Genomic DNA, 23,436 nt, shown 5'->3' on the forward strand with positions numbered 1-23,436 from the left:
TAGACTTGCCTGCCTGCGGCCCAGCATGTGGCCCCGTCGACGGCCCGATACGGCCCAGCTACAAGACCCTGCAAGCAAGACCCTCACGAGGGCCCCCCAGCCTCACGAGGCGGACGACACCAAGACCTCCCGAGGGGCAGTTCCCCAAGCCTGCCTCCCGAGGAGCGGAGATCTCTATGCAAGCCACCGCCTCACGAGGCACGCGGGGATGTGAGCCATGACGACCAAGGCCAGGCGGGCACCAGTAGGCGCAGAGGAGGACGGTTTCCTCTTTGGTGCTAAGGAGGCAAGGACGTACGCGGGTTCCCAAGGAATTCCCCAAAGGTTTCCATTTCGGTGCAACGAGACCAAGACAACAAGCTCGGCAGGACGGATTTCATCGCTGAGCCCACCACTGCATCATGGACAAGAGCTTTGCAGGCGAAGGCCACCTTTCGTCAGGATAAGATGTACCTCTTGTCCCCTTTCAAATTGGCCTTTGTGGAATCCCTTGCCGCCTAAGCTATAAGGGAAGAGGACCAAGGCCACTCTAAAGATAGGCTAGTCTCCACCGAAGAGGGGGGTCGATTCATTCTCTCCCTCCGAGCCCTCGCGAGGCAGCTCACCCACTGTACTAGTTCATCCTCATCCTCCTCGCGAGGCAATCCACCACAAAGCAGGAGTAGGGTTTTACACCGTGAGGTGGCCCGAAGCTGGGTAAACTGTTGTGTCCCTCTTTTCCCCGCTCGCACAAACTCGACGAGGCCAAGGCATGAGGTGATGAGCTTGAGGTTGAAGCTAGATTAGATCTTCGCACACGACCCAGAGTTCGAACCTTGTTTGGGTCCGCAGAGCCCCGATTCCGACATTTGGCGCGCTAGGTAGGGGCATTTTCGAAATCCTTCTTCCGGCTTCGCTTCGTCTCTCCTTCGTCGCTCCCATGGCCGACGCCCGCCGAGTACGCGCCGAGCACCGGGCCGCTCGCATCGCCCAGACGGCGTCCGTGGGCTGCAGTGTTCCACGCCCCTTCGCTTCTCCCGTAGCTAACGCTACCACCAAACCTGCTGCTCATGAGCAGCAGGACTCATTGCTGCCACCCTCCGTGCAGCACGACAGCCACACCGCCTCGCCTTCCTTCACCCTCGCCATGACGTCGTCCTCCCATGATCGTCGCGGGCCGGAGGACGTGCAAGCTGCATTCCTCATGGCGCATGAGTTGTTGCGCTACCGTCGTGCCAACGATGACTACGGTGCCTGGCTCGACCATATCGCCGAGCTTCTCAACGCCGCTTGCGGGGGCATGGAGGCCTTGCGCTTTCCGCCTGTGTCGTGGCCCTCGCCACGGCTCTGTGCTTGCCCCTGCCGCGTCTGCTCATCCTTCCGAGGCAGACCTGGAAGGCTCCGGTCAGGGTAAGCCAGGGTAACCCCTCACGGAAGCTGCCGCAGCGGGCCGCCTCTTGGCCGTCATAGTGTAGCTGGGGTGGCGACGGTCAGTAAGACGATGGATCCGGGGCTGATCTCAGGCGTCGGCCCGCGACCACCACTCCAAACGGCTCCTCGTCGACTTCTCCAACAAGGAGTACAAGCCGAAGGACAAGCACATGGCAGCATACCTAGAGGAGGTACGTAAAATCGAAAGGCAATTCTCGGGCTTGAATTGCAGTACACCCCGAGGGGCGTGAACAAGGAAGTAGACGATATCGCCAAGCGGGCATCGCACAGCGAGCCCCAAAGCCCTGGTGTCTTCTGAAGAAAGGCTCTTCAGGCCAACAGCCACGCCCCCAACATTAGGAACTATGCTACCTCAAGAGGAGTCGCCTCCCGCGCCGCCCGCAGGCGCCCTGGCCTGTGGCCTGACTTCAGGAGCCCGCCTACTCTTGGCATTGACGCCTCAGGAGGGCCGTTGGGCTCAGGAGTTCCAGGCATGCCTGCTCCACGGCACCCTGCCTAAGAAGGAGGAGGACGCAGAGTGTGGCCCGCCAGGCCACCACTTACTGCTTGCGGGATGGCAAGCAGTGCCGCGGGCGCCCCGACAACGTCTCGCTAAGGTGCATTTCAGAAGACCAAGGACGCGAGCTGCTGGCGGATACCATGGGGGAGGTTGCAGGCACCATTCTTCGTCACGCGCTCTCGTGGGTAGGATGTCCCGCAGAGGGTTCTACTGGCCCACGACACCGCACGACGCCGCCGAATTGGTTCGGCCTGCCAGTTCCACGCCAAGCAGATTCACCAACTAGTGCAGGGGCCCCAGACGATCCCGCCCCCGTCGCCATTTGTGGTCTGGGGGCTAGACATACTGAGGCCTTTTCCTCGGGCGGCCGACGGCTACCGTTACCTCTATGTAGCTGTCGATGAATTCACCAAGTGGGCGGAGGTGGAACCCGTATGCACCATCCCAGCGGGCTCGGTGGTCGAGTCCATCAAGGGCCTCGCGAGCCGGTTTGGCGTCCCTAACCGCATCATCACCAACAACGGTTCCCAGTTTACAAGCAACCTCTTCCGGTCATATTATGCTAACCTTGGAACGCATATATACTATGCTCCGGTGGTGCACCCACAAATCTACGGCCAGGCCGAGCGCGCCAATGCGGAGGTCCTCAGGTGCCTCAAGGCTAGAAACTTTAAGAGGAGGCTTGACGCTCGCGGCAGGAGTTGGCTGACGGGCTACAGTCCGTGTTGTGGTCCGTCCGCACCACCGCGACTAAGCCACTAGCGAGACCTCGTTATTCCTTGTCTACGGGGCCAAAGCGGCCCTCCCACTTGAGATCAAGTATGGCTCCCGGTGGGTCTTGGCATTCGACGAGGCGCGCCAGCATGCCGCGCGGGGAACCAACCTCGTGATGACCAAAGGGAGCCCGACGCCAAGCCTCCCTCCGCGCCGTGAGGTACCAGCAGGCCTTGCAGTGCTACCATAGCCGCAGCACCCGCTCTCGGACCCTTGGAGTCAGAGACCTCATCCTAAGGCGGGTCCTCCCCAAAGAGGGCCTTCACAAGCTCTCGCCCATGTGGAAGGGCCCGTTCAGGGTTGTTCGCATCTCCAGGCCTGGCGCCGCGCGCCTGGAGTTAGCGGACGGGGTCCCCGTGCAGAATGCTTGGAACGTCCAGTACCTCTGCAAGTTCTACCTGTGACACTCTCACGTAATAATGAGTGGGGCTTTATGATACGTCTCCAACGTATCTATAATTTTTGATTGTTCCATGCTATTATATTATCTGTTTTGGATGTTTAATGGGATTTAATATACCTTTTTATATTATTTTTGGGACTAACCTATTAACCGAAGGCCCAGTGCAAATTGCTGTTTTTCGCCTATATCAGTGTTTCCCAGAAAAGGAATATCAAACGGAATGAAACCTTCGCGAGGATCTTTTTTTGGAACAAACGCAATCCAGGAGACTTGGAGTGGAGGTCAAGGAAGCCACGAGGCGGCCACGAGGTAGGAGGGCGCGCCTAGGGGGGTAGGCATGCCCCCATCCTCGTGGGCCCCTCGTAGCTCCACCGACCTATTTCTTTCGCCTATATATACTCTTATACCCTGAAAACATCGGGGAGAGCCACGAAACCACTTTTCCACCGCCGCAACCTTCTGTACCCGTGAGATCCCATCTTGGGCCTTTTTCGGCGATCTGCCAGAGGGGGATTCGATCATGGAGGGCTTCTACATCAACACCATAGCCTCTCCGATGATGTGTGAGTAGTTTACCACAGACCTTCGGGTCCATAGTTATTAGCTAGATGGCTTCTTCTCTCTCTTTGGATCTCAATACAAAGTTCTCCTCGATCTTCTTGGAGATCTACTCGATGTAATACTTTTTGTGGTGTGTTTGCCGAGATCCGATGAATTGTGGGTTTATGAACTTGATTATCTATGAATATTATTTGATTCTTCTCTGAATTCTTATATGCATGATTTGGTATCTTTGCAATTCGAATTATCGGTTTAGTTTGGCCTACTAGATTTATATTTCTTGCAATGGGAGAAGTGCTTAGCTTTGGGTTCAATCTTGCGGTGTCCTTTCCCAGTGACAGCAGGGCAGCATGGCACGTATTGTGTTGTTGCCATCGAGGATAAAAAGATGGGGTTTATATCATATTGCTCTAGATGCATGCTGGATAGCCTAATGCGTTACTCCGTTCTTAAGAACTTAATACTCTAGATGCATGCTAGATAGCGGTCGATGTGTGGAGTAACAGTAGTAGATGCATAATCGTTTCGGTCTACTTGACACGGACATGATGCCTATATTCATGATCATTGCCTTAGATATCATCATAACTATGCGCTTTTCTATCAATTGCTCGGCAGTAATTTGTTCACCCACCGTAATACATGCTATCTTGAGAGAAGCCACTAGTGAAACCTATGGCCCCCGGTCTACTTTACATCATATAAGTTTCCAATCTACAATTCTAGTTTACTATTTATTTTGCAATCTTTATTTTCCAATCTATACATCAAAAATACCAAAAATATTTATCTTATTATCTTTATCAGATCTCACTTTTGCAAGTTGCCTTGAAGGGATTGACAACCCCTTTATCGCGTTGGTTGCAAGGTTCCTGATTGTTTGTGCAGGTACTAGGCGATTTGCGTGTAGTCTCCTACTGGATTGATACCTTGGTTCTCAAAAACTGAGGGAAATACTTACGCTACTTTGCTGCATCACCCTTTACTCTTCAATGTAAAACCAACGCATGCTCAAGAGGTAGCAAGAAGGATTTCTGGCGCCGTTGCCGGGGAGATCAATGCACAAGTCAAGACATACCAAGTACCCATCACAAACTCTTATCCCTCGCATTACATTATTTGCCATTTGCCTCATGTTTTCCTCTCCCCCACTTCACCTTTGTCTTTTCTTCGCCTTCTCCCCGTATGTCTTTTTGTTTGTGTTTCCATGTGCCTTCTATTTGCTTGCATCTTTGCTTGCTAAAAATCTATTGATATGGATCCACTTAAGGTGTTCTACTTGGATCATCTTCGATCTATATGTGCTCGTGCTGAAACCCCAACTAGTTTAGTTGAGGGAAAATCTTTAGATGAGCATGCTCATTTTGTGCGTCATCATTTGTCTGAAAAGGGGAAGCTCTTATGGTATCAAATAAATGGTTTGCTATGCTATGCTTGGAATCTTTGTGAAATTTATGACTTTACTTGTTGCTCTAAGAACCCTAAAAAACACCTTCCCTACCTATGTGAGTTTAATGATAATGAAATCTTATCTTCTTATGGAAAGGGTGTTTATAGTTACTATGATATCGAACAAATTGAAGAATTTGTCGTTTTTAATGGTGCTCATGAAGTTGCTTCTTTGATTGAAAAGTATGCTATTACTCTCTACATATCTGAAAACTCTGACATACTTAAATATTGCTATGAAAACTATGCTCATACTGCCTGTGTTAAGGAATTTATTGAGATAATGACCGCTGCTTTGGAAGAAAATAATGATATGCACGAATCTATAGATAATTATGATTCCGATGATTTGATTGGAATATCCCTTGATGAACATGATGCTTGCTATCTTATGGCCATGATGCCAATATTTATGGAGATGAATTTGCTATAGTTCCTTATGTTAAACATGAGATTATTGCTATTGCACCCATACTTGATAGCTCCTTGAATAAAAAGCATGATTGCAAATATTTTATTATAAATTCTATTGATGTCAATTGTGCTAATAATATGCAAAACCCTAAGCTTGGGGATGATAGTTTTGCTATGTCTACTACTTGTTGCAATGATCATGATTGGGGTGATTCTTCATGATCTTGAAAATTTATTTAAGCCCCATGATGAATATGAGATTGATAGTAGTGTTTGCAATAATATTGAAAGTGGATTTGGAAGAGTGTCAACTTTAGATCCCACATATTTGGAGAATGTTCAATCTCATGAAGTTTTTGATAAAAGTGGGTTTGGAGAGGTCATGACTTTAGTTAATGTTAATCCCACTATTTTGGAAGAGTATCAACTTTGCATACATGTGGATCGTGTTAAGAATATGTTTTGTGATAGCTATATTGTTGAATTTGCTTATGATCCTACATGTAATTATTATGAGAGAGGAAAATATGGTTGTAGAAATTTTCATGTTACTAAATTACCTCTCGTTATGTTGAGATTGCTATTGTTTCTTTCCGCTTCCTTGCATATACTAGTTTTTGCTTGCCTTGATAATTTGTTTGCCTATAAGATGCCTATGCATAGGAAGTATGTTAGACTTAGATGTGTTTGTCACGTGTTTTATGATGCTTTCTTTGTGCTTCAATTCTCGACTTCCATGTGAGCATCATCGAAATCTCAATGCCTAGCTAGGGGCGTTAAACGATAGCGCTTGTTGGGAGGCAACCCAATTTTATTTTTGTTACTTGCTTTTTGTTCCTGTTTAGTAATAAATAATTCATCTAGATTCTGTTTAGATGTGGTTTTATGTTTTAGTTAGTGTTTGTGCCAAGTAGAACCAATAGGATCTTCTTGGGTGATAGTTGTTTGATCTTGCTGAAAAAGACAGAAACTTTGCGCTCACGAATATAATTGTTAAAATTCACCAGAACGTGATAAAATACTAATTATTTTTGCGGTAGATCAGTATACAAATTATCCAGGTTGTCCTAGTTTTTCAGAATTTTTAGAGTTCCATAAGTATTGGAACAAATCAGATTGCTACAGACCGTTCTGTCTTTGACAGATTCTGTTTTGTGTGTGTTGTTTGCTTATTTTGATGAATCTATGGCTAGTATCGGGGGGTATGAACCATAGAGAAGTTGGAATACAGTAGGTTTAACACCAATATAAATAAATAATGAGTTCATTACAGTACCTTAAAGTGGTGGTTTGTTTTCTTATACTAACGGAGCTCATGAGATGTTCTGTTGAGTTTTATGTTGTGAAGTTTTCAAGTTTTTGGGTAAAGATTTGATGGATTATGGAATAAGGAGTGGCAAGAGCCTAAGCTTGGGGATGCCCAAGGCACCCCAAGGTAAAATTCAAGGACAACCAAAAGCCTAAGCTTGGGGATGCCCCGGAAGGCATCCCCTCTTTCGTCCTCGTCTATCGGTAACTTTACTTGAGGCTATATTTTTATTCACCACATGATATGTGTCTTGCTTGGAGCGTCTTGTATGATTTGAGTCTTTGCTTTGTAGTTTACCACAATCATCCTTGATGTACACACCTTTTGGGAGAGACACACATGAATCGGAATTTAGTAGAATACTCTATGTGCTTGACTTATATCTTTTGAGCTAGATAATTTTGCTCTAGTGCTTCACTTATATCTTTTAGAGCACGGTGGTGGTTTTATTTTATAGAAATTATTGATCTCTGATGCTTCACTTATATTATTTTGAGAGTCTTTTAGAACAGCATGGTAATTTGCTTTGGCTATAAAATTAGTCCTAATATGATAGGCATCCAAGATGGGTATAATAAAAACTTTCATATAAAGTGCAATAAATACTATGATACTTGATTACTGTTTTGAGATATAAAGGTGGTAATGTTAGAGTCATGCTAGTTGGGTAATTGTGGAATTGAGAAATACTTGTGTTGAGGTTGGCAAGTCCCGTAGCATGCACGAATGGTAAACGTTGTGTGAAAAATTTGAAGCATGGGTTGTTCTTTGATTGCTTTCCTTATGAGTGGCGGTCGGGGACGAGCGATGGTCTTTTCCTACCAGTCTATCCCTCTAGGGGCATGCGTAGTAGTAATTTGCTTCGAGGGCTAATAAACTTTTGCAATAAGTATATGAGTACTTTATGACTAATGTGAGTCCACGGATTATACGCACTCTTACCTTTCCGCAATTTGCTAGCCTCTACGGTACCGTGCACTGCCCTTTCTCACCTCGAGAGTTGGTGCAAACTTCGCCGGTGCATCCAAACCCCGTGATACGATACGCTCTATCACACATAAGCCTCCTTATATCTTCCTCAAAACAGCCACCATACCTACCTATTATGGCATTTCCATAGCCATTCCGAGATATATTGCCATGCAACTTTCCACCGTTCCATTTATTATGACACGCTCCATCATTGTCATATTGCTTTGCATGATCATGTAGTTGACATCGTATTTGTGGCAAAGCCACCTTCATAATTCTTTCATACATGTCGCTCTTGATTCATTGCATATCCCGGTACACCGCCGGAGGCATTCACATAGAGCCATATTTTGTTCTAATTATCGAGTTGTAATATTGAGTTGTAAATAAATAAAAGTGTGATGATCATGATTATTAGAGCATTGTCCCATGTGAGGAAAGGATGATGGAGACTATGATTCCCCCACAAGTCGGGATGAGACTCCGGACGAAAAAAATAAAAATAAAAGAGGCCAAAGAAGCCCAAATAAAAAAAAGAGGCCAAAGAACCCCAAACAAAAAAAATGAGAGAAAAAGAGAGAAGGGACAATGTTATTATCCTTTTTCCACACTTGTGCTACAAAATAGCACCATGATCTTCATGATAGAGAGTTTCTTATTTTGTCACTTTCTTATACTAGTGGGAATTTTTCATTATAGAACTTGGCTTGTATATTCCAATGATGGGCTTCCTCAAAATGCCCTAGGTCTTCGTGAGCAAGCAAGCTGGATGCACACCCACTTAGTTTCTTTTGATGAGCTTTCATATATTTATAGCTCTAGTGCATCCGTTGCATGGCAATCCCTACTCCTCGCATTGGCATCAATTGATGGGCATCTCCATAGCCCGTTGATTAGCCGCGTCAATGTGAGACTTTCTCCTTTTTTGTCTTCTCACATAACCCCCATCATCATATGCTATTCCACCTATAGTGCTATATCCATGGCTTGCGCTCATGTATTGCGTAAGGGTTGAAAAGGCTGAAGCGCGTTAAAAAGTATGAACCAATTGCTCGACTTGTCATCGGGGTTGTGCATGATGGGAGCGTTTTGTGTGACGAAAATGAAGCATGGCCAGACTATATGATTTTGTAGGGATAAGCTTTCTTTGGCTATGTTATTTTGATAAGACATAATTGCTTGGTTAGCATGCTTGAAGTATTACTATTTTTATGCTAATATTAAAACTTTGTCTAGAATCTTTTGGATCTGAACATTCATGCCACAATAAAGAGAATTACATTGAAAAATTATGTTAGGTAGCATTCCACATCAAAAATTCTGTTTTATCATTTACCTACTCGAGGACGAGCAGGAATTAAGCTTGGGGATGCTTGATACGTATCCAATGTATCTATAATTTTTTATTGTTCCATGCTATTATATTATCTGTTTTGGATGTTTAACGGGCTTTAATATACCTTTTTATATTATTTTTGGGACTAACCTATTAACCAAAGGCCCAGTGCAAATTGCTGTTTTTTGCCTATTTCAGTGCTTCGCAGAAAAGGAATATCAAACGGAATCCAAACGGAATGAAACCTTCGCGAGGATCTTTTTTTGGAACAAACGCAATCCAGGAGACTTGGAGTGGAGGTCAAGGAAGCCACGAGGTAGGAGGGCGCGCCCAGGGGGGTTGGCGCGCCCCCACCCTCGTGGGCCCCTCGTAGCTCCGCCGACCTATTCCTTTCGCCTATATATACTCTTATACCATGAAAACATCGGGGAGAGCCATGAAACCACTTTTCCACCGCCGCAACCTTCTGTACCCGTGAGATCCCATCTTGGGGCCTTTTCCGGTGATCTGCCGGAGGGGGATTCGATCACGAAGGGCTTCTACATCAACACCATAGCCTCTCCGATGATGTGTGAGTAGTTTACCACAGCCCTTCGGGCCCATAGTTATTAGCTAGATGGCTTCTTCTCTCTCTTTGGATCTCAATACAAAGTTCTCCTCGATCTTCTTGGAGATCTATTCGATGTAATACTTTTTGCGGTGTGTTTGCCGAGATCCGATGAATTGTGGGTTTATGAACTTGATTATCTGTGAATATTATTTGATTCTTCTCTGAATTCTTATATGCATGATTTGATATATTTGCAAGTCTCTTCGAATTATCGGTTTAGTTTGGCCTACTAGATTGATCTTTCTTGCAATGGGAGAAGTGCTTAGCTTTGGGTTCAATCTTGCGGTGTCCTTTCCTAGTGACAGCAGGGGCAGCAAGGCACGTATTGTATTGTTGCCATCGAGGATAAAAATATGGGGTTTATATCATATTGCTTGAGTTTATCCCTCTACGTCATGTCATCTTGCCTAATGTGTTACTCCGTTCTTATGAACTTAATACTCTAGATGCATGCTGGATAGCGGTCGATGTGTGGAATAGTAGTAGTAGATGCAGAATCGTTTCGGTCTACTTGACACGGACGTGATGCCTATATTCATGATCATTGCCTTAGATATCATCATAACTATGCGCTTTTCTATCAATTGCTCGGCAGTAATTTGTTCACCCACCGTAATACATGCTATCTTGAGAGAAGCCACTAGTGAAACCTATGGCCCCCGGGTCTACTTTACATCATATAAGTTTTCAATCTACAATTCTAGTTTACTATTTATTTTGCAATCTTTATTTTCCAATCTATACACCAAAAATACCAAAAATATTTATCTTATTATCTTTATCAGATCTCACTTTTGCAAGTGGCCGTGAAGGGATTGACAACCCCTTTATCGCGTTGGTTGCAAGGTTCTTGATTGTTTGTGCAGGTACTAGGCGATTTGCGTGTAGTCTCCTACTCGATTGATACCTTGGTTCTCAAAAACTGAGGGAAATACTTACGCTACTTTGCTGCATCACCCTTTCCTCTTCAAGGGAAAACCAACACATGCTCAAGAGGTAGCACTATACACACCCCAGAGCTCCTGGTGCACCGCCCCACGGCCCCGCAGGAGCTCCGGCCCATGCCCCAGTGGAAGCCCCATGCTCCGCGCTGGTGGAACGATCAAACAACGACTATGCCCACACCCAAGTGGAGGCCCCATGCTTCGCGCTAGTGGGAAGACTAGTCTAGGCACCGGACGTGGCAGTTTCCTTTGCTTTGCATAAACCATTTACGATTTCCTTGAATAAAGCTTGGAGTTATTGCGTACTTTTTAGAAAAGGGTTGGGGTTTTTCTTGCGGTGTTTTCATTCCTTGAATTTTCATAAGAGCAGCATTGGCTGCCTGACGCCCGCCTCCCGATTGTCCCGCGAGCGGGGGCTGGGCCGGTGTCTGCATTTAGGTCAGCCCGCGGACGGCCATATCGGCCGCGGGCCTGCCCCCTACGCGCACCTCACCAAGACTTTGGTGCCTGGGTCCTCGCGCGACACTGTCGAGCGAGCCAGCAGGCGCGCGTTGCCCGAGGTTCCTGACCCCAGGAGCACCCATCTCCTGGCCTTGACTGGGCATCGCGACCCAGGATACCAGTGACAATCAACCCTTGCTCGGGGGCTGCGGGCGCAGAATAAGCAAAGGGAAGGCGGCCTAAGGAAGTACAATATTACTTCATATATCATGAGGGAGTTTCCTCCAAGTGCCTTTACATCCCCGCGGGGTTACATTCAAAATGTCAGCAGGAAAACAGAAGGAGGGCGTCCCAAGGAGAGGCATCATCATGATCATCGTTGGCGGCCCCATGTTACTCGGCCTCATGCTGACCCTTGGGGCTGTCGGGGGTGAACTGTGCGATCAGGTCATCTACGTGCTGGTCCTCCACCCACTCCCCCAGTGCGTCGCGAATTATCCAGGGGACAGGGTCGATCACGGCCTCGAAGTCGAAGTCGGTGTCAGAGCGAAGAAGATGCCTGAAAACACGCGTCGACGTCCGCGCGAGGAGGTCGCGGCTTTCCTCGTCAATGAGTTTGCGCACTTTCTCCACGCTCCCTTCAAGCTGCTCCACGACCCTGGTAAAGAAGGCAAGGTAACCGGCATCGTTGGCCACGAGTGGGTTGGAAACACTCTTCTTGCAAATGGAGCATAGGGCACAATTAGCCTGGCTCTCGAGGTCATGAAACATCACGGATCGCGTGTGTTGCAGACCCCGAGCCCGATTCACCTCATCTGTCGCCCGCTCCACCAGGGAAGCGACATCCACTTGCTGATAGAGGGACGCCAGCTCGGTCTCGGCTGGGGCTTGGGCGTCGAGGGCAGCCTTCTGGCACTTGTCCTCCCTGGCCAGCTGCTTCTTGAGTCCTTCGATCTTGGCCTTCAGTTCGTCACGCCGGGTGCAGAAGTGGGTCTCCTGAAGCTTTAGTTTCTTCTGATAATCCTTGGCGAGGGATCGGCGGGCCCCCGCGATCCCTCCATCGATCTTCGCTTGAACCTTCGCCTTCCGAGAGGCCAGGGCGGCCTCGGCAGTCATCACTTGGTGCTCCATCACCTCCAACCGATCGCGCTCGAAGTCCTGCTCCGACGCCACCAGCTCCAACGCCTCTCCTAGGGCACGGAGCACCACTTCATGGTTCGACAATCCTTCCATGGGAACGGGCGCGAGGACTTCGCACTCCCGAGCTTGCCGCTCCAGGGCTGCGACGGAGGCCACGAGCTCTTGCTCGCGCTTTTCGGCGGCCTTGTGCCGCCGGTCCACGGCCTCAGCCTCTTTGAAAGCGTGGTTGCGGGCTTCTTTGGCAGCAACAGAGAACCCCTCATCCTTCGAGCGAGCGGCTTCATGCTGGAGGCGACTGAAGTTGACAGCTACTTCGAGCCGGCGTCACCCGCATGCAGGCGCTGATGCTCGGCCTCGAGGTGCGAGTCGACGTCGCCAAGCTCTGCCTCGAGCCGGTCCAGCGCGCCCCTCGCGTCCTGAAGAAGGCCGTGCCGGACAGCGCCACGGCCACCCGCAAGCTCCAACACTTGGCCAGGACCCTGTTCCACGCCCCCGGCCGCGCCAGAGGCTTCAGAAGGTCCGGCAGCGCTGGGCGGGAATCCGGGGCCAACCGGCCTGGCGCCCGCTTCCCTGGCCCGAGGCGCGGCCCTGCGCGAGCCGGATATCAGGTCGCCCATCAGTTCGTGGCAGACCCAAATGCCGCCAGGGGATAGCGGGATAAACGTCGGCACCACCCATGTAAGCCCGACACCGCCCCCGTCAGAGGACGCCGGGGCCCCGGGGTCACAGACCGCCAGGGGTCACCTCGGGAGGGGTGCGACTTCTCCGGTGTGTGTAAGCTCGGTCGCCGGGGCTGCGGGGCATGGAACCTCTAGGTACTTTGTCGCTCCGGTAAGTGGCGACGGGAGCACCCTTGCCCCTTCGCCTGACGGAGACCTAAGAAATAAAGGCTCAGGAGGGCTTGATGAGCAGAGGTCAGGGAAAGCAGAAGACTTACTCGTCGGCGGTGACCCACTTCCTTCTCTTCAAGGTCCGCGGGGGCGAGTCGACGCCGCCCTCAGGCCTCTCCTCCTTGAAGGGATGCGGGCCCTGGAGACTAGCACCGCGAGGGGCACCCGGCCTCCCCGCGAGCTCGTGACGATAGCCGCATTCCCAGACGGGGGACCACCTCCACTGTCCAGAGGCCCGGGGGCAGGGCGGCCCGGGACAGACGGTTCGGCGCTCCCATCAGTCGTCATCGAGGGTGCCTCACCCCTGAGGCCCTCGGGGGCTGGGACCACCAGAAAGGGGTTGTCTCGAGGACCCTCATGGCCATCGGGAGGCAGCCCCCACTCATCGAAGCGAGGCATCCCCCTGGTGAAGTTTCTCCCATTCGTATAGTCGTATAGGGAGAGTCCACCATCAGGAAGCGCGCCGACTCCCCGCCGGTCAGGAGGCGGAGTATCCCGTTCAACGCGCTAGGGGGCAGGGAGGCCTCCTGGAGCCTCATGGGGTCTTCGCGACCGGTGAAGGTCCACATTGAGCGAGAATGATGCTGGAGTGGAGTAATCCGCCGCCGGACGAACTCCCTCACCACCATCGCCACCTTCACGCCCGCAGTCCTCAGGCCAGCCAGCCTCGCGGTAACCCGCGCGAGCCTTGGGTCGGCGAGCCTCTCATGCGTCCACCTTGAGCTCAGCATCACCGAGGAAGGCGGGGTTTGGATCAGGGGGCTATACTGGGATGCGTTGACATACACCCACTGCCTCCGGAAGCCCTTCGCGTTTAGGCGGATCTTCATGCTAATGCCCTCGCCCGCCGTCTCGCTCACTGCGCGGAGCGACATGCACCCGAAGCATTGCTTGCCTGCGGTCAACCGCAAGGAGAAGAAGTGGCAGAGCAGCACCACAGAGGGAGCGATGCCCACGAAGGCCTCACACAAGAACACAAAAGCAGATAGGAGGGTGATGGATTCAGGGTCAAGGTGCAGTGCGTGGACCTAGTAGTGCGACAACACGACATTGAAGAAGTCCGAAAACGGAGGCAATAAGCCAGAGAAGAGGGCATGAAGGTGAAGAGCGACGGTGGTGGCCTCCAATGCGGTGGAGGGCAAGGAAGGAGGCTAGATCGTCGTCGCCTTCCACTCATTGGAATCGGCCGCGATCATGGGTAAGACCTTTTCCAGCCCCTCGAGATTGATCACGGTGGACCGGCCCAGGGCGGGTTCTGACCCCGTTCGGGGGTCCGCTACGTCCACGGCTCCGCTCCTCTTCCTCCCGTGGGCCATGGCGATGCGATGAGTCCGGGGCGGCGCAGGATCCGACGAGCGAGGTGCGAGCTTGCTGGAGAAGGAAAGGGCAGAAGACGGGGGCGCGGTGGAGCAATGATGACCCTGAGGCGCGCGCCAGTCTTTTGTCAGTCTGGGCAGTTGCCAAGACGACATGGGAAGTGAAGGCGTCCATGCCCCATCATGCACCACGCGTTGAGCCTGGCCTGTAGGCAATTGGGGCCCGCGTCGCTTCGCCCTTCACTCCTTGCTTTTGCTTCGAAGCCAGATCGAGCGCGCCTTGGGCCCGGGGGCTACTATCGACGTTCTAGGATCGGGCGTACCCAGACTTGCCTGCTTGCGGCCCAACGCGTGGCCCCATCGACGGCCTGGTATGGCCTAGCTACAAGACCCTGCAAGCAAGACCCTCGCGAGGCCCCCCCGGCCTCGCGAGGCGGACGACACCAAGACCTCCCGAGGGGCAGCTCCCCAAGCCTTCCTCCCGAGGAGAGGAGATCTCTATGCAAGCCTCCCGCCTCACAAGGTGCGTAGTGACGTGAGCCATGACGACCAAGGCCAGGCGGGCGCCAGCGGGCACATAGGAGGACGATTTCCTCTTTGGTGCTAAGGAGGTAAGGACATACGCGGGTTCCTAAGGAATCCCCCAAAGGTTTCCATTCTGGTGCAACGAGACCAAGACCACGAGCGCGGCAGGATGGATGTCATCGTCGGGCCCACCACTACGTCATGGCCAGGAGCTTTGCAAGTGAAGACCACCTTTCGTCAGGATAAGATGTACCTCTTGTCCCCTTCCAAATTGGCCGTTGTGGAATCCCTTCCCGCCTAAGCTATAAGGGAAGAGGACCAGGGCCACTATAAAGATAGGCTAGTCTCCATCGAAGAGGGGGTCGATTCATTCTCTCCCTCTGAGCCCTCGCGAGGCAGCTTACCCACTGTACTAGTTCATCCTCATCCTCCTCGCGAGGCAATCCACCACAAAGCAGGAGTAGGGTTTTACAGCGCATGGTGGCCCGAACCTGGGTAAATTGTTGTGTCCCCCTTTTCCCCGCTCGCACGAACTCGACGAGGCGAAGGCATGAGGTGATGAGCTTGAGGCTGAAGTTAGGTTAGATCTTCGCACACACCCCAGAGTTCGAACCTTGTTTGGGTCCGTAGATCCCCGATTCCGACACTGCCCATGGTGGCCTCACAACGTTCTTAGCAGCGTACTCTGGGTTACAAAATTGTAGTGAAACCATTGCTCAGCCAAGTACCTGCTTATCCATTGTACGCGCGATTTGCGCTCCCCATACGTTTCTTCTGGACCAGACTTGTACATCATAGAGTTCTAGAGGCAGATCCAGTGCAGTGTTCTCTCTGCGCTGCCCGCTCCCCTTCTTAGTTGACTTTCCACCTGTCATTGGCTTCACAAGTGTGATTGGCTTCACCGAAGAGATTGTCTTTGCTTTACTGGTCAGACATGAACTGGTTTCAGGAGAGTCAATATGACACTATAAGAAGTCTGCAAATGAATGCAGACTATGAGAACCAATAGACTCGCCCGCCGGCATGTACCTATGAAAGCATTAGAGATGCGAGGGAAGTAGGAGATGTTGTATGCATTCTCACAGGATTTTGAAGATAAAATTTGTTTGAAGACATTGACCTCATAGTGCGAAGACATTCACTTATTAGGATAAGTTGGTTCCAGATTTGTACGAATCCATGAATAAGTACAAGTGAGGAATCAAACTAGTTATGAAGCATAAGTGAAGGTACTTGCAAATCATGAGATGCAAAAGATGGAAGATCCAGATTTGGAAGTGTCCGAACAACTTTCTGAAGATCTAGAAAGTTTAACGGATCAAACAGACGGTAAAAGTGAAGTTTTATTAACCGCTCAAGAACGAAAGAATAAATGCAAGACGAGTTGAAGAGGAGGCCGAGCAGTTTGATCTCCCGCGCCCTAATTTGGCGGCGGAAGACTGCTACTGCGGCGGCGGGGCAAAGATGACCGCGGCCGGCGTGAATACCACGTCGAGGAAGTCGTGGCAGCTAAGCGCTTCTTCTCCGGCAATGACGAGAGCTAGAGACGGTGCTAGGCTTGCAAGCGAGACATCGATGGGAGTAGAGGAATTAATGACTGCGGGGGTGATGTATTTATAAGGAGGGGAGTTGAGCTGTGAAGTTACTGCGCTGCCCCTAGCGATACACATCTGCGCGACGCGTGGTATGCATGCGCAATTTAAACAACTATGCCACGACCCCACGGCATAGCTGGTATGGCGGGCGGTTGTTCCGACTTCTCCAGATTCCAGCATAAAGGATAAGAATAATAAATGCGATTTAAATGTTGGTCTCAAAATCTACGTCTGACAAGAACACAATGAAGACAATCGACACATGTTAATAGAATGCATATGAAGATTTAGAGAGAGTAGGAGAGATAAACGCAGATGGTGTAAGGGTACGATCACACTCACTTAGTGCAGAAAAAAGACAACTTGAAAACATAGCTATAAGTGAATGTTGTAGAGATTGCTCACGGTTTTAGAGCAGTTTTGAAAACGGTGCGGCACACGACGAGTAGCAGCGAGCATTTTTTGTGATTTTTTCAAAACCGCTCCTCGGAATGAAGCAAATGATACACCATTGGAAAGATATCATCCACCCACAGCTTTTTCATATATATTACTTTTTCTAATTCATTACGGTTTAAGAGCAGCTTAGAATTTACTAAATTGTGGAATTCTGTTTTTTTTTCAATTTTTGTAAATTTCAGCACTGTTTTCGCTCTAGTTTTTAACCGTTTGTCGGAGCGAGGCATGTAATACGCTCTTGGAAAGCTATGGACGAGGCGCAACTTTAATGTGTAGAAATGTTTTTGAGATTACTTACAGTTTTAAGTTATTTGGAAGTGTCGCAGTTTTAAGTTATTTTTGAAAATCGTGTGGTGGAAACAGTTTTAAGTTTTTAACCGTTCTTCGCGATTTTTTTACAAATTGCTGGTCGGAAATGGTTCAAATGATACACTGTTGGAAAGATATCATCGAGGCACAACTTTTTCATATAGAACACTCTCGCTAATTCCTTACGGTTATAGAGCAGTTTTGAAATTATCGAAACGCGGACACTCTGTTTTTCGCAGACAGAAGAAGGCACTGCTTCACACTGAAAACCGCACTGCATGAGACGGTCAAGCGAACTGCATGATTTCTTTTATTTAGACATAAATTTTCTCAGGCGAGGAAGTGGACCAGACTTCACATCGGGCGTAAGTGAACCGCAACACTGTTGAGAAGTGAACCGCATTATTATTTTTGTCGTTTTCGTAATATTTTTTTTGCATTTCACATTGAGGGTAAGTGAACCGTGACAGTACCCAAAGTGAAACACGACACTACCGAAAGTAAACCGCATGAGTTTTTGTCATCTCTCTTACATTTTTTGCACTTCACATTAGGCGTTAGTGAACCCCAAAAATATCGAAAAGTGAACCACATTACATTTTTGTTTCCCTAACATTTTTTGCACTTCACATAAAGCGCAAGTGAACCTCAAACACTCTTCAAAGTGAACCACATTACCTCTTGATGTTTTCCTAGCATTTTTCATTAACATGTCTTGGATGGCTCGAGAAGGCGAAGTTAGCTGCATTATTTGTTTTTTCATTTCCTAACATCTATTTTTTCCATTTCTCAATGAGTCTACACTATGTGATACGGCTAAAAAGCAAAAAAAAATATTGTTTTGCAGTTTTTTGTAATTTTGACTCACGAAGGAAGTGAAATGCTCTTTACAAAATGAAACACATGCCGCACTGCACAAAATTGGTCAAACAAACAGATGTTGTTTCCTTCGCCAACGCACTGCATGAACACACATGCCGCACTGCAAAGAACATGCCCACGCACTGCGTGAAACGTGCCCGCCAAACGGAACTACAAAATGATTCAAAAATAATAATTCATCATGGAATGTAGCCGCCACTACAAACTGCAACCACGGGTGATGCCCGGTCCGAAGATCACACGTGCACGCGGAGTGGCAGTGCACTGCGCCGCCACGCTCGTGCTGCCCCAGCGAGGGAGAAGGGAAGGTGGAAGAGGGTTGTCAATGTCGGTGGCTTCGTCTCCGCGATCCCAGCGAGGTGGTGGCCACTCACAATGTGCCTCTGCTGTGGTAGTGCCGGCGAATTGAACATCCACGCTCCGTGAACCGCGCGCCAGGAGCCCAGTCAGAGGAGCTGCTCTCACCGGGGGGTCGTTGGTGTGGGGTGGATCAGGTCGGCGTGGAGGATCAGCGGTGCGGCTCTTGCAACGCTGGCGGTCGGAGCAAGGCCCGGCTTTTGGCGCCCATTGAGAAGCACCTCGCTGGTGGGGAGGGGATGCAGGGAGGCCACCGCAGGGTGGCTGGGGCGGATCCACGCCAGCAGCAGCGCGGGGCATCTGGGGCAGCGCATCCGGATCCACACCGGCAGCCGCATGAGGTGCCTTGGGGTGGCGCCGCCAGATCCATGCCGGCAGCCGCACGGGGCTCCTGGGGGCGGCGTGCCTGGATCCGCTCCTGGTTTTGCACCGGCAGCCGCGCGAGACGCCTGGGACGGTGCGGCGGCGCGGGAAGGTGGCGATCTAGGTGGGGAAGGTCGGGCGATGGTGGAGGACGGGGGGAAGAGAGAAAGGGGTTGGGCGGGTGGAATGAGCGTAGAAGGCGACGGGAGGTCGCCGGGATTGGGTGGTGGCTGAGCGACGCTGCGAGAGGGTGGGCCGGGGTGCTGCGCGTCGCTGCGGGAGGGGAGGAAGGAGGTGGAGAGGATAAGGGAGTGGGTGGAGTGGAAGGGTCGTCGGGCATTTTTTCTAAAGAAAATTGGATCCCTTCGTGCGGTTCGTTTTTCGTGGCCACGGGGGTAGCGGGTGGCGCCGGCGGAAGAATGTGGAGTCGGATTGGGGTCGTGGTCGTGCGGGAGGTGGGTTGGGGTGTTAGCAAAATAAGGGTCTTAAGGGTGTTAGCAGAACATATATACAGCCAGTCTATTCTGCTAATATTAGCAGAATAATTATTCTCGTAACACTTCCGAACTGCACGCTCAAAGCAAGTGTACGTCATTGTTTGAAACAAGAGCACTGCTGTACTGAGGCGAGTGAACTTCTCGTCGCAAAAAACTGTACGCAGTTTTTTTGGGTACTATTTTCGCTCCAGTTTTTAGACCGTTTGTCTTAACGAGATGTGTAATATACCGTTGAAAAGCTATGGATCAGGCGCAACTTCGCCATGTAGAAACTTTTTTGAGATTTATCGCGGTTTAAGAGCAGTTTCAAAAACAGTGCGACATATGATGAGTGGCAGCGAGCGTATTTTTGCGAGTTTTTCTAAACGCTCGTCAGAATAAAGCAAATGATACGCCACTGGAAAGATATCGTCAAGGCGCAACTTTTTCATATGCATTATTTTCTCTAATTCGTTACGGTTTAAGAGTAGTTTCAAATATATTAAATCACGTAATTCTGTTTTTCAAACTTTTTGGTACCGTTTTTGCTCCAATTTTTTAACCATTTGTCGAAGCGAGGCGTGTGATACGCCATTGGAAAGCTATGGACGAGGCGCAACTTCCATATGTACAAATATTTTCAAGATTTCTTACGGTTTTAAATTAATTTTGAAAATAGTGCGGCGGACGACGGGTGACAGCGGCCGTTTTTTCGTGAATTTTAACAAACCACTGGTCGAAATGATTCAAATGATATGTCGTTGGAAAGATATCAATGAAACGCAACCTTTTCATGTTGAACACTCTCTCTAATTCCTTACGGTTTAAGAACATTTTTAAAATTACCGAAATGCGGACACTCTATTTTTCACGACACAAATCATCATGTGTACTTCATCAGACAGAAGAATGCACTGCTTCAGACTGAATACACCACTGCATTAAACGGGCTAGCGAACTACATGATTTCTTTTTGTCAGACGTAAATTAGAGAAGGTGAACGACACGAGTGTTTGTTGTCTTTTTCATACTTATTATTTGTATACGCACATAGATTGATGGAGTGGACCGCAAGGATAGAGTTAGTGGACTTCATAACTTTTTATTTGCTATTTCTTTTTTACTGCAATGCAAAGGTAGAGTGAACTCCTCAGATAAGGATGTTTACAGAGGCAAAGAAAGCGAACAACATGGTTGAGAAAAATAAACCGTCACACAATGTTTAACGAACTGCTTTTAAACAAAATCATACACATGTGCCTAAAAAACAACACAAATCATCTGTGAAAAAGAGAAATCCCCCTCAAACCTCACGAATGAGCTGAGCACTGAAACTGCACTAAGCACTGAACTGTACTGCATCTCAGTGGAACAGAAATCGCGAGCACACTGCGTTGTGCTCAGGGCTAGGGAGTATAGCAGGGGAGAATAACACGTGTCGGACACGTAAAGCCAAACCCCATGGCACTCGATGCCGAACTGCACGCCAGTTTTTGGAGGTCTACCGTAGCATCGCCCGTATACACTTCAAAAGGGTGCCCATGTGCACTTCAAAAGGGAGAGAGAGAGAGAGAGCTGTCATGCGCATCTCTGCAAGTTGGAGACCGGCTGACCGGCAAGCAGACAAAGTAGGTGGAGAAGGGGGGTCAGCCAGTTTGAAGGAGAGGAGGTTGGAGGCTGCGACCGTTGGCGGAGGAGCTGCTCCTTTCGCGTCTCTGGCAGACTCAAGGAGCAAGGTGTGGCGGGTCCAGGCGCGGCCCCCACGCCTGAGGTGCTGCTGGTGGCGACACTGCACGCCATCATTGGCTGCTACCGCAGGTCGTCGTTGGCCGCACTGCATGCCGTCATTGGTCGTACTACAAGGGGTGGAGGGAAGCTCGTCGGCAGGACATGGTGGATCTCGCCCACGATGCAGCAGAGCCCGCCGTGCTGCGTCGACTGGTGTTGCACTACACCTTGGTTCTCGGCGCCATAGATCTCCATTTACTGCAAAACAAAATTCAGCGAGCTGCAAAAAAAAATTCAAAGGAACTGCAAACAGGGGGAGGCAGATCTTGTGAAGTCAACCTGTTGGTGTAGCAGGGAAGGAGGGGAGGTAGGGAGGACCACGACGGGGGTGGCATGGCTCAAACTCGCCGATCCGTGCGAGAAGAGGATGATGTAGGAGGGAAGAACCCGGATCCGGTGCGGGGATCCATGGATCCGTGGCCTCGGTCACTGTACGCAACAACGTGGGTCGGGGGCGGTGCGCCGCGGAGGCATAGTGTTGCGCCGTGTTGGTGAATGAGTGGGGCGCCGGCGGTGGGAGATTGGATCATTTACCACGCTTTATTTGGGGACTTGATGATTTGCCCCGCTTTAGAGCAACTCTAGCAGACCCTGCATTTTGCCGAACTGCAAACTGTGTTTGCAGGTCCCACGGGGGCGCTTATGCAGGCTGAAAATGCGGCGACAGAACAAAAACTGCAAACAAACCCGTAATATTTAAAAAAAGTTGTTTCGCGCGAGAAATTTAAGCAGCAGCTCGCCGGAGCTCACTCGCATGGATGGTTCTTCTTCACATAAAGTTTGTACACTCCACATACATACATATTAAAGGTCAGAGATGCTAGATAGGGCCTACGCTACCGTACCACTACAACAAAATTGAGCTCACCGGAGCTCCTGCGGTAGCTGCCCACCGGCGGCGATCAGTCGGAGTCGGAGGAGTCGGAGTCGAGGTCGATGTAGAGCTTTGCCTGCTCCGCCTTCATCACGCAGAGGTCAGCCTCCTTCGAAATGTGCGCCTGCGATGCCGTGACGCTCGTACTCGAGCTCGCGCCGGATGCGCTCTTCCATCTCCTCCTGCTCCCTCGCCGACCGCTCGAGGACGACGCGCTCGAGGAGATCCTCCTGCCCCAGGGGGAGGTAGTCCCCGGGCCCGATGACGCCTCGGCGCGGCGGCGCATCGGGCACGGCCTCCTCCGGCTCCCTCTTCACCGCCTCCTCCGGCTCCCTCTTCACCGGAACGAGCCGTGAGCTTGATGCGCCCGTGGATGAGCACCCCGCGTACCAGGTGCCGGATGAGCTCCCCGCGGACCAGTTGCCGGAGGAGGCGTGGCGGCGACGGGCGAGCTCGAAATCGAAGTCCTCGAGCTCACGGCGGTCGAAGGCCGGCGACGGCCGGGTACCGCGGTTGAGCCACCGATGCACCCCCCCACTTGCGCGCGCCGTCAGATCTGGCGTGGCGGCGGCGCTCCGCCTCATCCCCCGAGTCGTCCATGGCGGTCGAAGGCTCGCCGACGGCGACAAATTGAGCGGCGCGGTGGGGAATCGGGGCAAACGCGGCTGCAGGGGGATAGGGTTTCGACCCGCATCTGCCCACAAACCCGCAGTTATACTGGCTCGGGGGTAGCGTTTGCGGGCTGCGGCAAAAATGTTCACGGGCCGGACACCGATGCGGGCTCTGGTCTGGGCAGAATAACGGGCCGAGCATGTATAATCGCCGGAATTATGCGGGTTCGCGTCGGATGCGGGGTGTGCCAGAGTTGCTCTTAGTTAGGATTGGATCATTTGCCCCATTTTTCTTCTTCCTTTAGATCATTTTCCCGAAGTCATGTATTAATGAATTATTAATTGTTATAATTCAGCAAATGGACGTGGAATGACCTTTATGCCCTATGATAGTTTTGCTATTTCTCTGCCTAATCTTCTCTACCTGGATCGACGGAAGGGTACCACTGTTCCTAAACTCATATATCTGGTACAGCTGGGAGTAGAAGAGGGGCTAGGGGGACGACCTGCAACCACGTACGTAGCCCCGGGCACAAGCCCAATATGCCGACTCGCCGTGTACTCCCCGGCGAAACTACCTGCAGAGCTGACTCAAGTACTCAACCGATGCTTTTCTAGTTTTCTTGGAGGCTAACTCCTCACGTAGCTCGCATACATATATACAGTATGTAGATATACACGATCCGCCGGCAGCAGAAGTCACGAAAC

The sequence above is a fragment of the Triticum aestivum genome, chromosome 2D, assembly GCF_018294505.1.
Source record: "Triticum aestivum cultivar Chinese Spring chromosome 2D, IWGSC CS RefSeq v2.1, whole genome shotgun sequence".
NCBI classification, from domain to species: Eukaryota; Viridiplantae; Streptophyta; class Magnoliopsida; order Poales; family Poaceae; genus Triticum; species Triticum aestivum.